The sequence below is a fragment of the Zingiber officinale genome, chromosome 1A (genome assembly GCF_018446385.1).
Source record: "Zingiber officinale cultivar Zhangliang chromosome 1A, Zo_v1.1, whole genome shotgun sequence".
Lineage (NCBI taxonomy): Eukaryota > Viridiplantae > Streptophyta > Magnoliopsida > Zingiberales > Zingiberaceae > Zingiber > Zingiber officinale.
This window is the reverse complement of record NC_055987.1, coordinates 95,595,646-95,613,245: the sequence shown is the minus strand read 5'-3', so window position 1 is coordinate 95,613,245 and position 17,600 is coordinate 95,595,646. Positions and strand designations below refer to the sequence as shown.

General features: G+C 39.1%; 1 long non-coding RNA gene across 2 annotated transcripts; it reads left to right on the top strand.

The window, feature by feature from the left end:
* Positions 1-689: 689 nt before the first annotated feature.
* Positions 690-9,628, top strand: LOC122027113. Of its 2 annotated transcripts, XR_006124295.1 has the most exons (3): positions 690-1,619; positions 3,426-3,509; positions 9,440-9,628. It is a non-coding gene; the product is annotated as an uncharacterized LOC122027113 (long non-coding RNA). The 2 variants fall into 2 exon arrangements; XR_006124293.1 differs by lacking the exon at positions 9,440-9,628 and having other exon boundaries at positions 3,426-3,639.
* The last annotated feature ends 7,972 nt before the right edge of the window (positions 9,629-17,600 follow it).

The window sequence follows — 17,600 nt, the reverse complement described above, 5'->3', positions numbered from 1 at the left end:
CAAAGTGTTGCCGATCGTCTAGACCAAGCTATCCATTTCACTTGGCGAAGAGCCCCTGAAGAGGACAAGGACCACAAACTTCGTTGTAGTAGACACACCGTCAGGATACAACGTTATATTAGGCCGACCAACCTTAAATGAGTTCCGAGCAATTGTAATACAACACTTATGCGCTCTTCATTATTAGTTTAACTTCTCATTATGTGCTTTCACTGCTGTATAAGGCTTCTCTGCCTAAAGGAGATACTTGGTGCATTTACTTCCTTGGATTAACAACCTCTTCGGTTGTAACCAAGTAAAAGCTTTGAGCATCTTCTTTTAGCTTATTCTTTAATTTCAATTTATGTAAGTGTTCTTTTAAAAGTCCGAGAAGAGTATTTGTTTTTATATTGTGCAGGGATATTCAATCCCCCTTCTAGCCGACCACTAAGGACCCAACAAGTGGTATTAGAGCCAGGATGCTTCAGGAGGACTAACCGTCGATCGAAGCTGTAAAATACAGTGTCCAAATAGTAATTAAATAATAAGGTTATTTGATAGATAATCTTATTTGATTTTTCAGGAATTTATAGGAATTTTCTGAGAATTTTTCGGAGCCGGTTAGCGTATTTTAAGGGGATCAATTATAGGATTGGGAAAAGCGCCTGTTTGGAATACCCTTTAGTGGGTGTTGATTAAGGAATGAACTTTGGGTTTAATTGAACTAACCTAGGTATTTAATTTCTTTCCTTGATTCCCCTCTTCACTCTCCCGATTCTTCCTCGCCGCGGACACCCAATCCCCCGCCGCACCTCCATCTTCCCCGAGCCCTAATCTCCCCTACGCCGAACTTCTTCTTCTCCTTTCCTCTTCCTTGCGTCGCCCCACTTTCACTGTCGTCGGCGACGTTTGAGCCACCGTCGACCAAGCTCCCTTTTCTCCTGATTTCGCCGACTGTTCTCAGCTCTGATGCGCGTCTCCGCACTTGATTGTCTTGGCGATGCTCATCCCGGCAGCAGCCGAGCCTCCTTTCCTCCTATCAACTACCCGGTCGTGCCCTAGCACCGCCCCTCTCTTGATCTAGAGACCATTGTCGCGCCGCACTACACCGATTGGCCATCGTCGAGCCATCTCCGTGCCCTAGTTGCCACCCCTCCGTCTGATCCAGCACCTCTTCTTCGTCGAATTCTGGACTAGGGAGGTATACTGTCTTCTACTCTTCACTGGATGTCGGTGCCTTTTCCTCACCAGCATAGATTGATTTTCGAAGATTGGATCTCGCTACCACTTCGGAGCTTATCGCCAGCATAGCTCTACATTTCTCCATCGCCAATGTGGATCTGCTGCTGTCGTCGCTGAGGTTCTTCTCAGACCTGTGATAGCATTGGTTGGAGAATTGGTCGAGCCCTGTTTCCAAATTTCACCGCTGTCCCTTCTTCCTTCAACCGGCTGAGTTTGTGCCCTAGCTTCCTCCCTGAGCTGATGCCGAGTGTCTTTCCTAATCTAGCCACAGTCGAGCTTACCTTTGGCCATGCTCTAGCTTTAGGTTCATCACCTTTCATTTGGTTGGCTCGCTATCACAGCACACAGATTATGTTCGAGGGAGATCTGTGGATCATCAACTGATACATTGTACTCGGGTGAGTTTTTATTTTGGAATCTGTTGTATGCTTAACTAATGGTTAATTAGTAGGTGTATGGGTGGATTGTTGAATGGGAGTAATTTAATTCGATTGATTCTGAATAACTTGGAAGATCTATTTTCTATGATAGATAGTAGTATTGGTTTGATGATGTTGTTGGAATCGAATGGTTGAAATATGTTGATTAACATTCAGTAAGTGGAATGGTTGGTGGGTTGTTAAAAAATAGATTAATCGAATTCCATTGATTCCGAATAACTTAGAAACTCTAGTTTCTATGATGGATAGTTGCGTTGGATTTATGATACTTAGCTTGATAGTTGAGTTAATGAATTAATGATTAGAAGTTGGAATTCAGTTGGGATGTGTTGATTTACTAGCATTGGATTTGTTAGATGAAATGAAATTGTGATTAGTTGAATCATTAAATTGAGGATGAGATTAATCAGGTGGATGCATGATCATTATTAGTATATTATGGATTTATTGATGATTGATGATAGGATTAGAATTTTAAATGAAATAATGGATTCATGATAATTAAGAAGTGGAGAAGCTCAAGGATTATGTTCGATTAGCGTTTCCCTAATTAGATTAGGGATTCTGTTTAGTTATTTAGTTTCTACTTAATTGGTTACATTATACATATTGTGATCGTAGGACTTTATTCGAGGCGAGCGTCTCGACGTGGGATTGATTTATTTTATCATGATCGACAGATTAAAGGCGGGTATTTCTTGCTTTATCTCTTTAGTATTTTGATCCTAGTGCATGAGCTTCATGTTTAGATAGTTGCTGTATCTATCTTGACTCCACTCTTATTTTTCCTGTGTTTGATACTTCCATTCAATCTTTGAGCTACTCATTTCTGTATCTATACAGTCTCTCGTTGCTATTTATGATATTTGGCAGATACTATAGTACTAGGTATTGGATACCAGATACCAGACATTAGATAGTAGGTATTGGATATATGGACACCTGATACCATGTTTACCTGCTTTGATTTCTGTTTATTTACACACCTTGCTGAGCATGCTGGCTTTAGAAATTGCTTTATATATATATATATATATATATATATGATGCATTATCATGTCATTGCATGCATTGCCAGCGACTTTGGCTCCCTTGTGGTTGAGACTGCGTCGTTGGCACGCCGCCACCCGTGGGTAGTGGTAGCTTGGGCGTGCCGTCTGTCGTGCCCCCCACCGCACACCCATGGGTAGTGTTTCATTGAGTCGCGGCAGGGACCCCGTCATGACGTAGCTATTCACTACTACGAACTGTTGTCCCCGGCCACCGAGAGTAGTGGTAGGAGTGGTGTCTGTCATCGTTGTCCGACCTCTCGTCCATACCGGGTCGTGGACTTGAGGGGGTGGAGTGACCATCCGTCATACTGTTATTATTATACCTTCGACATCGTTGTTTACTTATCCGTTGTCGCTATCTACGCCGTTGATTATCTTCTGTTGTTTATTTATCATTATGCTTACATAGGTTGAGATTTATACCGTGATATTTTTTAACAAGCTTACTTATCATTGACCAGATATACCTCACACGATACCACGTATAGTTATGAGCAAGATCAGGGGACTTTGCTACACTTTACCTTTTACTACTAGCCTAGGATATGGTTTCAGGTATGGACACTTATTATGATATCACTGTAGTATCTGCTATTTCCATACGAGACTGTATACCTTTGCATCTCTAGTTCTTTACTATACTCATGCACTATCAGTCTATTACCCGCTGAGTCTTTATACTCACCACCCCGTATATTGGTAATTTCACCAGGTAGCAGGTAAAGGATTTATGGAGTCGCTTGGAGATCCTGTCCGCCAGTTCCACGTCACATCCGAGGACGACCTTACGAATTTGGTATTTCTTACGTTATTTGTATTTTGGGTTTTGTACTTGTTTATGTATTGGTGTTCTCTTGTATTTGGTTTGATATTATTGTGTTAAGCCGAGCTGGCTCGCAGTTAGTGGATTTGTGTTTTGTGATCGTTGTTTGTGATTTTCGCTGTGTTGATTTTAGTTCAGCTGTGTGGGTTGATTAATATATTTTATATAACTGCGTTGTTGTGTTTATTTCTGTTCCAGCCGAGTGGGCTGATTATATAACTGCGTGGTTGTGTAGATATATTCCAGTCGTTTGTGGCTGATGTATATTGTATGTATGTATGCCTCAGATTGTTACCCATACAGGGGAGATGTTGCCGAAATTTTTCGGTAAGGACTCCTCTGGGGGCGTGACAATTTATTGGTATCAGAGCCAAGGTTTATGAGGCCTATTTTCGTGATTTGGTTTCTCGATGTGACTTTTCGGGTTTTGGGACCAGGCAGCGACAGGATTCTCCAAGCTATAAGAGGTATGTTTGCATATCGGTATCTTACATTTCTGTTAGTGCATGCATAGTTGTTATGTTAGTTATGTTATGTATTAGTATGCTTTTGTTAGTACCTGTCCAGTTGTTGGTAGCATACATCAAATGTGTTAGGTCAATCACTGATCCCGGTTGAGCCTACTAGAGATCAAGGAATACAGTCTCATAGGACTTCTTTTACCATACCACTAGTGTTATTAATTTCTGTTATCACTAGTTTAGTAGTGGTTAGTATCTGCTAAATATCATATTGTTTCGGTTCGTGGAGAACCAATTTCCTCGTATTGCTTTGGTTCATAGAGATCCGATTTACCCTTATTGACTTGGGTAGTGGAGGATTGATTTATCTTAGTTGGTTCGGGTTGTAGAGGACCAGTTTACTCCTGTTGGTTTGATTAGTAGAGGATCGACTTATTCTAGTTGCGTTAGCCTATAGAGGTTCGATTTACCGTTGTTGACTTGGTCAGTAGAGGATTGATCCATTCTTATGTTCTTAGTTCGGTCAGTAGTTCAGTTAGTTGGAGACCGACTCACTCTATTTTATAGAGATTCTGGTCCTTGGGTTATGTGTGCTGGTTAGATAACCTAAAAGTTACATTTGAGTTTTGACTTGTACTGGTGTAGAAAGGACTGAATTAGCCGTATACCATTATCGGCTTAGTTAGCCTATAGAGGATTAATGTATCCTATTCTATAGAGACTTTGACCATGGACTGTCTGCACCTAGTTGATTGACCTAGAAGGTACATTCGGATAGGATACCTCCACTGATGCGGATAAGTGTAAAGCTACATGCTTAACACTTATGAGATACATCCATTACTAGAATGTATGAGTTGGAGAGTACATTTGGATATATGATTTGTACTGACGTGAGAGAGTTGAAGTTAGCTGCTTAACCTTTACGTGACTCGGTACCACGTGAAGGAAGAAGCAGAGAATGCTTTTTGGGAGATCAAGTCATCACTTAGTAGATATTTGATTTGATGATCTATTGTTTAGTATTTGATGCTGATAGAGATATGAGGAGTAGTACTTGTATGATGTTTATGGATTTGGTGATTTATAGTTGGTGATCAGATCACAGATTTGTTGGGAATCTTATGGTTGAGAATGTCTGTGGTATGGATATTATGAGTCCTTGGTGTTACTATTTAGGCATACCATGCCCTAGATGTTTTTATGGACTCGATGTATTTGGTATTTCTAGGGTGTTTAGATAATTTTTCATTGTTTTCATTGACGATGTTGTAATCTATTCCCGATTCGAGGTGGGTTATGTACACTATCTTCGCGTAGTTCTAGAGATGTTTGGATGGGAACATCTATATGCGAAGTTCAGTAGTGCGTATTTTGATTGTCTTCTGTGAGATTTCTGGAATACATAGTTACCGGTAGGGGTATACTGTGGATCCACAGAAAATATAAGCTGTTACCGGTGGGTAGTAGTTGAAGTCTGTACAGGAAACTCGCAACTACCTTGGTTTGGCTAGATGTTACCGGAGATTAGATTAGGGTTTCTCTAGCGTTATTATGTCGTTGACTTGACTATCTAGGAATAGTATGGAATTTTCCTAGATATATGTTTTTGAGACCAGTTTCATGAATTGAACGAAAAGCTGATAACTGCACCGTTTTAGTTTCACCTTCTTGTGTAGACGGATTGATACTCTACACAGAAGTATTGTACGAGGGGTTAGGTGCAGTTCTGAAGTAGCATGGTCGAGTAGTACTAAATTTTTCTCGATAGTTGAAAGATCATGAGATAAATTATCCGACTCATGATTTAGAATTAGCAGCCATTATTTTCACGTTGGAAATGTGGTGACATCATTTATACGGGATTCATTGTTTCCATGAGAGATTATGTGTATACCTGAGTTAGATCCGTTCCGAGAGCATGTTATGATGGATTTTGTTGTGTGATTACTCAGGGCAGGGTGAGGATATGATGCTTTGAGGTAATCATTGTTGGGTTGGTGAATTTGCTCCCTAGCTATCGATTTGTAGGATGGATTTGTTAGATCGATTAGCTGGGGTATACCGTAGAGAGATCACCGGGCTTTAGGGTATATCTCGGAATATTGTACCAGATGGAGATTTGTGAATCATATCATGGTTCCAGTAGTGTTTACAGTAGGCTGCGAGTATTGAGCTTTATTGTGATATAGCTTTCCACCTTTGGACAGATGGATAGTTTGAGTGCCCTATACAGATGTTCGGTGATCTGATGATAGTGGATTTCCGAGGTAGTTGATTTATCCCGCAGTTGGCTAGGTAGAAGTGTGGGCGTAGTGGAAGCAGAGTGAGCTCATAACCCACAGAGTCATCTCTTACGAAGGGAGATTTGTTCTTGATACTCGGATGGAACTATATGAGTATGTTGCTGGATTGTTACACTGAGATGTGGATCCCTGAGTTGAGCAGTAAATTTGGGGACCAAATTTTTATTAGTGGGGGAGAATGTAAAATACAGCGTCCAAATAGTAATTAAATAATAAGGTTATTTGATAGATAATCTTATTTGATTTTTCAGGAATTTATAGGAATTTTCTGAGAATTTTTCGGAGCCGATTAGCGTATTTTAAGGGGATCAATTATAGGATTGGGAAAAGCGCCTGTTTGGAATACCCTTTAGTGGGAGTTGATTAAGGAATGAACTTTGGGTTTAATTGAACTAACCCTAGGTATTTAATTTCTTTCCTTGATTCCCTCTTCACTCTCCCGATTCTTCCTCGCCGCGGACACCCAATCCCCCGCCGCACCTCCATCTTCCCCGAGCCCTAATCTCCCCTACGCCGAACTTCTTCTTCTCCTTTCCTCTTCCTTGCGTCGCCCCACTTTCACTGTCGTCGGCGACGTTTGAGCCACCGTCGACCAAGCTCCCTTTTCTCCCGATTTCGCCGACTGTTCTCAGCTCTGATGCGCGTCTCCGCACTTGATTGTCTTGGCGATGCTCATCCCGGCAGCAGCCGAGCCTCCTTTCCTCCTATCAACTACCCGGTCGTGCCCTAGCACCGCCCCTCTCTTGATCTAGAGACCATTGTCGCGCCGCACTACACCGATTGGCCATCATCGAGCCATCTCCGTGCCCTAGTTGCCACCCCTCCGTCTGATCCAGCACCTCTTCTTCGTCGAATTCTGGACTAGGGAGGTATACTGTCTTCTACTCTTCACTGGATGTCGGTGCCTTTTCCTCACCAGCATAGATTGATTTTCGAAGATTGGATCTCGCTACCACTTCGGAGCTTATCGCCAGCATAGCTCTACATTTCTCCATCGCCAATGTGGATCTGCTGCTGTCGTCGCTGAGGTTCTTCTCAGACCTGTGATAGCATTGGTTGGAGAATTGGTCGAGCCCTGTTTCCAAATTTCACCGCTGGCCCTTCTTCCTTCAACCGGCTGAGTTTGTGCCCTAGCTTCCTCCCTGAGCTGATGCCGAGTGTCTTTCCTAATCTAGCCACAGTCGAGCTTACCTTTGGCCATGCTCTAGCTTTAGGTTCATCACCTTTCATTTGGTTGGCTCGCTATCACAGCATACAGATTATGTCCGAGGGAGATCTGTGGATCCTCAACTGATACATTGTACTCGGGTGAGTTTTTATTTTGGAATCTGTTATATGCTTAACTAATGGTTAATTAGTAGGTTTATGGGTGGATTGTTGAAAGGGAGTAATTTAATTCGATTGATTCTGAATAACTTGGAAGATCTATTTTCTATGATAGATAGTAGTATTGGTTTGATGATGTTGTTGGAATCGAATGGTTGAAATATGTTGATTAACATTCAGTAAGTGGAATGGTTGGTGGGTTGTTAAAAATAGATTAATCGAATTCCATTGATTCTGAATAACTTAGAAACTCTAGTTTCTATGATGGATAGTTGCGTTGGATTTATGATACTTAGCTTGATAGTTGAGTTAATGAATTAATGATTAGAAGTTGGAATTCAGTTGGGATGTGTTGATTTACTAGCATTGGATTTGTTAGATGAAATGAAATTGTGATTAGTTGAATCATTAAATTGAGGATGAGATTAATCAGGTGGATGCATGATCATTATTAGTATATTATGGATTGGTTGTTTATTGATGATTGATGATAGGATTAGAATTTTAAATGAAATAATGGATTCATGATAATTAAGAAGTGGAGAAGCTCAAGGATTATGTTCGATTAGCGTTTCCCTAATTAGATTAGGGATTCTGTTTAGTTATTTAGTTTCTACTTAATTGGTTACATTATACATATTGTGATCGCAGGACTTTATTCGAGGCGAGCGTCTCGACGTGGGATTGATTTATTTTATCATGATCGACAGATTAAAGGCGGGTATTTCTTGCTTTATCTCTTTAGTATTTTGATCCTAGTGCATGAGCTTCATGTTCAGATAGTTGCTGTATCTATCTTGACTCCACTCTTATTTTTCCTGCGTTTGATACTTCCACTCAATCTTTGATATCTATACAGTCTCTCGTTGCTATTTATGATATTTGGCAGATACTATAGTACTAGGTATTGGATACCAGATACCAGACATTAGATAGTAGGTATTGGATATATGGACACCTGATACCATGTTTACCTGCTTTGATTTCTGTTTATTTACACACCTTGCTGAGTATGCTGGCTTCATGTAGCATACCTGTTTTCTGTTTATATACACATTACTGATCATGCTGACTTCATGTAGCCAGCGACCATGGCTCCCTTGTGGTTGAGACGATCGTTGGCCAGGGTCGCACACTTGGCCACTCATGGGTAGTGGTAGTTGGAGCGTGCTCCTTGTCCTGACGTGCTCCCACTCGCTCACTCATGGGTAGTGATAGCTGGAGTTGCGAGCAACAGGGACCCTCGACACAAACCTAGGTAGTTAGTTACTATACAACTGTCCCCTCGGCCACTCGAGAGTAGTAGTAGCTGGAGTGGTGTATAGTCTGTCACTGACCCGACCTCTCGACCATACAAGGGTCATGGTGCAGAGGGGTGGGTGGGAGTGACCATCCGTGTATACGCTGTTATTATTATACCTGTTGTTACTATTGCTTACTTATGCGGATGTTACTAGCTTATGCTGTTGTTGTTTATTTATGCTGTTATGCTTACATAGGTTGAGATTTATACCTGTGATATTTTTTTTAGACACTGGCTTACTTACTGTTGACCTGTATATACCTCACATGATACCATGTAGTTATGAGCAGTACTGTAGCAGGACTTTGCTACACTTTACCTTTTACTACTAGCCTAGGATATGGTTTCAGGTATGAACACTTATTATGATATCACTGTAGTATTTGCTATTTCCATACGAGACTGTATACCTTTGCATCTCTAGTTCTTTACTATACTCATGCACTATCAGTCTATTACCCGCTGAGTCTTTATACTCACCACCCCGTATATTGGTAATTTCACCAGGTAGCAGGTAAAGGATTTATGGAGTCGCTTGGATATCCTGTCCGCTAGTTCCACGTCACATCCGAGGACGACCTTACGAATTTGGTATTTCTTACGTTATTTGTATTTTGGGTTTTGTACTTGTTTATGTATTGGTGTTCTCTTGTATTTGGTTTGATATTATTGTGTTAAGCCGAGCCGGCTCGCAGTTAGTGGATTTATGTTTTGTGATCGTTGTTTGTGATTTTCGCTGTGTTGATTTTAGTTCAGCTGTGTGGGCTGATTAATATATTTTATATAACTGCGTGGTTGTGTTTATTTCTGTTCCAGCCGAGTGGGCTGATTATATAACTGCGTGGTTGTGTAGATATATTCCAGCCGTTTGTGGCTGATGTATATTGTATGTATGTATGCCTCAGATTCTAGGGGGAGTTCGCTAGCTAGAAAAAGCTAATGTAGGTGTGTTTTAAAACTGATTTCGTTTTACTTCTAATTATGGAATTCGGTTTTATAGCACCGGAAGGTAAAGAAAAATACAAGTGGATGAAAAAGGAGTAGACCGACTATGTGGAAAATGGCAAAGTAGAGTTCCATCTGGTGAGCGTCCTTCTGCCACAAGAAGTCAACTTGATCGGCAACTAAGACTCATCGAAGGAGCTTTGGGAGAAGTTCCTTGAGCTACATGAAGGGACATCCGAAGCCAAACTCGTGAGATGAGACTTACTTTGCTACTAGCTCACCAACTAGCGATTTGAAGAAGACGAAATGATTGCACACCTTCATTCAAGGATCAAGGAGCTCATTACTAAACTTTCGAATCTCGGAGAAAAGGTAAGTAACTGAGATTCGCTAAGGTACACACTTAATGCATTCCCTAGGAATACAAAATGGGCATCACTAGTAGATGCCTTCTATATCTCTAAGGACCTGGAATTATTACCTTAGAGGAATTGTTTTCAACAGTTGAAGTGCATGAATCGAGATGTGCAGGTGCAAAGGAGCCAATGCACAACATCACCCTCAAGGCATCATGAGACGAACATGAGTCGGAATCTTCTCTCGATGATGAGGAAATGGTAATGATGGTAAGACGCTTTAAAAAATTATTTAAATCAAGAAAATCTAACCATCCGCAGGGTAGAAAGAAAAGGACGATCAGATGCTACCACTGCAACGAAGAAGGGCACGTCAAAGACAACTGCCCCAAGCTAAAGAACAAGGATAAGGATAAAAGAAAGAAGTATGTCTAAACAAAATAAGTTAAAAACACTAAAAGCGACGTGGGACGATACGTCGTCCGAATCGGAAGTCGAGGCCTTCTCCGGACTTACATTAATGGAAAATCATCAACACGAGGACTACGATTCAAGCTCGTCCGAAATGAGCATCGAGAGCATCGATGAAGGGGGAGCTACATCAGAAGAAAGCAGCAGTTCAGGAGGAGCCACGAATAACGATATCGATAAGGTAAGTTAGGTACGATCTCTTTCTCTCGATAAATTATTTAAATTTGTTAAACTATTAACTAAAGATTGCTGTAAATTAGAAAAAGAAATTAGAAATTTGAAGATTATTCTAGCAAAATCTTGTCTATTAGAAGAATTTGACAAAATAAAAGTAGAAAATAAGATTTTGCAAAAAGAAATAAATAACTTAAAAATTCATGCATGCTGGAAAACTAACCTTTTGCTAGGGGGTTTAGTCTACCGAACAAGGTAAAACGTGAACCTGCAAAAATGTTAGTCATCCTGTAAAACAGAGTTAGAATAATAGCAGATAATATAAAATTTAACTTTTGATAGTCTCTGGACTATCCGGTTCCCATTTTCGGATTTCCCAGAAATTTTAGGTCAAATCGATGCATATTGTTCCCTCTTTGGGGAACACATCCTTACGTACTCCTCTCAAGAGAAATTACCGTTTGCCAAACTGGTCCTCCGGATCGTTTGGACTTTTGCTCAGTGTCTTAGACTTCAGGACTTCATGCTGAATATCCACTCCACGACCTGTCTAGACTTCCACCTGATCCGCGACCATCAGGATTTTTACCTTGAGTCCCCAACTCTAGGATTTCGTTCAAGTCCTCGACCCACCAAGACCTTGCCCAGCCTCCCGGACTAAGACTTCATTGCCTAATCGCAGCTAGGACTTTCCATAACCTAGGATTACCACCCCTAGGGTTTTCCATTTGCCTAGAATCCACTAGGATTTTTACCTACAAACACTTAGGATTTTTCTACAAGCTCATTTACACTTGTTAGATAATAAAACATCTTAACTTTTGAAACTTTTGCCATATTCAAAACATAGGTTTGATTGTCTGATGCTCCCTACACCAACAATCTTCCTCTTTTTACTTATGATAACTTGATTTAAAAGTTAAGTAAAACATATAGTAACATATAACAAAAAAAATGCAACATATAGCGAATGTTTAGAGATTCATTTATAAAGAAAAATAAGTAACCTGTTAGCTCTCCCTTAATCCCTTAACTTTCTCTCCCCCTTAACTTTTAAAAATTTTCTCCCCCTTTCACATATATCAAAAATAATTTAGGGAGGAAAAAAATGCATAATTCCAAAAATCTAATATTTTACCTTTTCAAGTACTTTGAAAAAAACTTTGTCTTTGAAAAATACTTTGGAACAAAACTCTTCTTTTTTGAAATACTAGAATTTTTGTTTTAAAAACTTTGAAAAGGAGAGTGAAAAATTTTAATATAGCTATAAACTTGTGAAAAAAGCTTTTGAACAATACTTAAGTGGTCAGAAGGAACTTGGCTAAAAATATAGTTTTTGAAACTTAGCTTTTTAAACATTTACAAAAAAAAACTTAGCCTTCTTGTAAAGCCTTAATTTTTTTTTAAAGTATACTTAAAGATTTTGAGAAAGAACTTATCTTTTTTCCTTAATAAAAAACTTAGCTAAATTCTTAATTTTGAAAAGATTTTATTTTTAAAAAATTTAGCTAAATATTTAGCTTTAAAAAGATTTTATTTTAAAAAAAACTTAACTAAATACTTAGTTTTGAAAAGATTTTCTTAGAAAAAACTTACTAAATACTAAGCTTTGAAAAGAATTTTCATATAAATTTTTGAAGAAGTATTTGGTTTTAACTTATAAACTTTCTTTTGAAATAGCACCTCACAAGAAAACTTAAAAAATTTAACTCCCTATTTCTTTCTCTCTCTTAAAAGTTTAAGTAATTTATAGGGGATAGTTAGCTTAAATAATTTAATTAATACATTGATTAATAACTACGACCCTAGAGTCTAAACATGAAAACATAAGTTTAATAATATAAAAGTAATTATTTATTTTCATGATTTTTCATCTCGCCTATTCTATGTTATCAAACATGTTCAACTTATGAGTTTATGCGAAATGAAGTTAAGTTAATTTTAGAGTTGATTTTATCTATGACTTGGAAAAATATTCATGATACTGAAGAATATTTAAGTTTGAGTTTCAAAAATAATTTAAGTTAAATTTTGAATTTAAAATGTTTGAATTTAAATTTAGATTTCAAAAATATTAAATTTTGAATTTAAATTTAGATGTCAAATATATTAACTTTTGAATTTTGAAATATTTAAGTTTAAATTTAAATTTAAATTTAAATTTAGATTTCAAAAATATTGAATTTTCAAAATACTTATGTTTGAATTTAAATTTAGATTTAAAAAAAATTAAATTTGGAATTTTAAAACACTTAAGTTTGAATTTAAATCTAGATTTTAAAAATATTGAATTTTAAAATTTGAAAATTAATTATGATTTAATATTTGAAAAACAATTAAGATTTAATTTGATTTGGTTTAAATTAGGTTAGACTAATTCTTAATTGAAAACTGAATCTATCTCACCCTTTTTATAGATTGTCAATTAAGGAATCTTATCTGTTTTGTGAGATGGTTAATTTTATCTTTAATTTTATTAATATCTATGGATTGATTTACATTAGAGTTAGCTTAAGATTTGATAGTTAGTCAATTAAATATTTATTTCAATAATTGACTTTCAACCACTTCTAGACAAAGTCTTTTAAAGAAATTGACTATTTAATTTTCTTCTTGAAAATCCTAGGTCTAACTAGTCAAATGTAGATCAAGCCTAAGTCCTTATCTATCCTAATCTAAGTATACATAAAAAATAGTAAATCAAGCATCAATCAGGTTTATCTAATGAAAATGGGCTTTCTATTGGCTCCCCCTGGATCATAGCCCCGATAAGGTCTATCAAGATAGTACATTTGATCCTTGGGGATCCAATATTGATCAAGTCTAACTTGATTTGTCAAGTTAGACTTGGGGACCCATGCTTGGACTAAGTTTCTATTTGATCTATTTACTAGAGATAAATACAATTTAAATTTGTTTTTAGCCTTATATCCAAGTCCGGATTGATTGTATATGACTCTTTGTTTTTCAAGAATTAGATCAAGATTCTTGGAACCCAAGGTGAACCGTTCCAATGTATCCTTCGATTCCTTAACTTGACTTTTCAGGATAGAATTTTCTTCCTCAAGTTATTAGACTTGAGTTGAAGTTCCAGTATGAACAGATTCAATCAAGGAGCTTGGGTTAGTCACTTCCTTAAGGGTTGTTATCTCCTTTTGAAGTGACTTGACCCGGATATTAGATTTGGCCAACTTCCTTAATAAGTATGAAACTAAATTTTATAAATCATCGACTTGAGTTCCAGTAATAAGAGAACTTACAATATTATTTGGCCTTTCAGAAATGGATATGGATATGTGGTTTCTTTCAGACTTTGTTTCTGACTCGGCTTCGGTTTCGAACTTAGACTCTATTATAGCAACATACGCTTGTACTGGTAGAGCAAGAAAGCTTACTTGCTCGTGTTCTTCATCAGGGTCTTCCGAGGATTCGGATCACGTTGCCTTCAACGCTTTCCTTCTTCCTTGCTTCTAGTTTGAGCATTCAGGCTTGTAGTGTCCCTTCTAGTTGCTGTCGTAGCATGTATCTCCATACTTGGCCTTCGAGTTCAATTGAGTCACTTTCTTCTTCTTAAGTGCTTTCCGAACTCGTTTGACTACTTCGGTGGTGATTTCATCTTCTTTTGAGTCTGATTCATTTTCAGACTCAGGTTCGGTTCGACGCTTGGCTTTTGGTTCCCTCGTTCTGTTTGTACCTACGAACAAAGCATTACCTTAGTCAATTGGTAATGCATTAGTCTATTCGTGAAGTTCAAATTTAGAAAATAATTCATCTAATATAATTTACGAAAGATCCTTAGATACGTTGTAAGCATCTATCATGGATGTCCCTAAAGTGTTCCTTGGAAAGACATTGATGCATCCTGATAATGTTGCTATTTTCCACTTTCTAACCAATTGCGTGAAGGTTGTTGAGCAGGTCTTGGATCCGAGTATGGAGTTGATTTTCCGATTCCCCTTCCTGTATTTTTATATTATATAGTTTAGTCAGAATCAGATCACGCTTACTTACCTTAGTGTCGGATGTTCCCTCATGCAGTTCGATTAGCTTCTCCCATAGTTTGTGAGAAAACTGTTTGGAAAGAGACAACTGTATCGATTCAAATTGACTCCAAGAAATTTAAAAACTAATACCACGAAAAGTTTGTTTGAATTGTGGTTTCACTGATTCGAAGTGGCCTCATTCTGATATCAATTTTAGGTTTGATGCATGCTAGAGGGGGGTGGGGGGTGAATACCACTCGTGGCTATTGCATTCGTTTAAAACAATCATAGAGTAAAACACAGTGAAATAAAGAAAGAAAACAAAAAGCAAGCGCTAACACTTTTGGTTACTTGGTTCAGAGCCTGTGATGACTCCTACTCCAAGGCCCGCGATTGTTAATCACTTTTATTGGCAATCCACTATCAGTTCAGAAAATCTTTATAAGAATATTGAATTACAACTTTACGTTAAGTAAAATATACCGACAATGTAAGATTCTGAAGAGTTGCACTTTTGGTTGTCGGAGTCGTGTCATGGAGTCGCAGAAATGTCTTTGGAGGAACACGTAAGAAAGTTCGTCAGAAGATTGATTGATCGTCGAAGTGCTGGTCGAGACTCCCTTTTATAGCCGAGCTAAACCTGATCAAGATCCACTGATCTCAGGATCAGGGGTTGACTCGACGCTTATCGGTTGACCAATATAGGTGTTCGGTTGATTAAACCTTCTGCACCTGCCTACCTTCTTGTCCAGATTTTGCCGCTTCAGATAGAACCTTCATTCGATTGACCAATCCTGCTGTTCGATCGATCGATCAATCCCGCTTTTCTCGTTGGCTTATCTGATCTGATCAACCCGGTCCGATCGAGTTAGTCCCAATCCAAAGTTCGATCAACTTAACCCAAGGTTCAATCGACCGATCCTTTGGTTAAACCCGATCAACTCGTAGAAATATGATCCTTTTTCTTGGGGTTCGGTCGACTTATTTAGAAATTCGATCGACCGAACAAGGCAAAATCTGAACCTACAAAAATGGTAATCATCCTCTAAAATAGAGTTAGAATAATAGCAGATAATATAAAATTTAACTTTTGATTGTCTCCGGACTATCCAGTTCCGACTTTCGTATTTTCCAGAAACTTTAGGTCGAATCGACGCATACTGTTCCCTCTTTAGGGAGCATATCCTCTCCTATTACTTTCAAGAGAAATTACCTTTTGCCAGACTGGTCCTACAGACCGTCTGGACTTTTGGTCAGTGTCCGAGACTTCTGGACTTCATGCTGAACGTCCTCTCCACAACTTGTCCAGACTTCCACTTGGTCCGCGACCAACAGGATTTACACCTAGAGTCCCCAACTTTAGGATTTTGTCTAATGTCCTCGACCTGCCAAGACTTCTCCTAGTCCCCAGGACCAGAACTTCATTGCCTAATCGTAGTTAGTGTTGGGACTGATATGCCCGTTAGAGGGGGGGGGGTGGGAGGGGTGAGTAGCGTTTCGTCGCACTCCTTGCGTCGTTTGCTTCATCCTGATGATGATATGCAGCGGAAATAAAATACAAGACTCACACAACGCTAGTATCCACCTCAAGATAAGGTGACTAATCCAAGGATCCACACACGACACGCTATCTCCACTATGAAACACTCCTTCTCAGTCGCAGCCGGAGGCGGAGAAGCCTCGTACAAACTCACACAATTGTAGGATCAAAAAAAATTTAAATATCTTCACAATAGCATGATATTGTCCACTTTGGGCCTATGCCCTTATGACTTTGCTCTTAGGCTCTTCCCAAAAGGCCTTATGCCAATGGAGATATCTTTCTCTTACAAACCCATGATCTTTCCCATGTGTTTTCAATGTGGGACTATGTTTGCAACCTTGCAACCCCAACAATCCCGCCCTCAAACAAAGGACCACAGGCTTCCCATGCCCGATCATCGACCCACCAGGTCTTCCTGCCCCTCGGTCCACCCGACCTACTAGGACTTCCTTGCCTAGTCCCAACTAGGACTTCCTGCCTGGTGTCTGGTCCTCTTGATCCGAACATAGGAGCCCCCACTTCCTTTGTTCAAGGTCAATATTGTACTCACATGGCTTAATTAGACCATAGCTCTTATGCACAGTTGGCGGTTAAACCTTTTGGCAGTCCGGGCTCTGATACCAATTGTACGATCGAAAAGAATTTAGATATCTCCATAATGGCATGATATTGTCCACTTTGGGCCTAGGTCCTCATGACTTTGCTCTTGGACTCTTCCCAAAAGGCCTCATGCCAATGGAGATATCTTTCTCTTATAAACCCATGATCTTTCCTATGTGTTTTCAATGTGGGACTATGTTTGCAACCTTGCAACCCCAACAACAACAACACAAACAAAAATACAAGAAGAGAGTACAAGATACAAATGAAAACACTACTTCTTCTTGCTTACTTGTTGCTTATTGTTGCCTCTTGAACCTTGAGAGAACACTCCCAAGAGCCTTTAAGAACTGGCGGTGAAGATCGGAGAAAGTCCCTGAAGATCGTTGTAAGCTCGCAAGAAAGAAATCGCAAAGATTTGAGGAGAAAATGCTCCACTAAGGCTTTAAACAGTGCTCCCAATTGATCCAATCCATCCCCAATCGATCGCCACGTCAGAACCGCTCCATCCCAGCCGTCCATCACTCGTTTCCTGCGCAACAGTCACTTCCCAATCGATCGACCAATCGATTGGGACTGTCTGAATCGATCGCCCG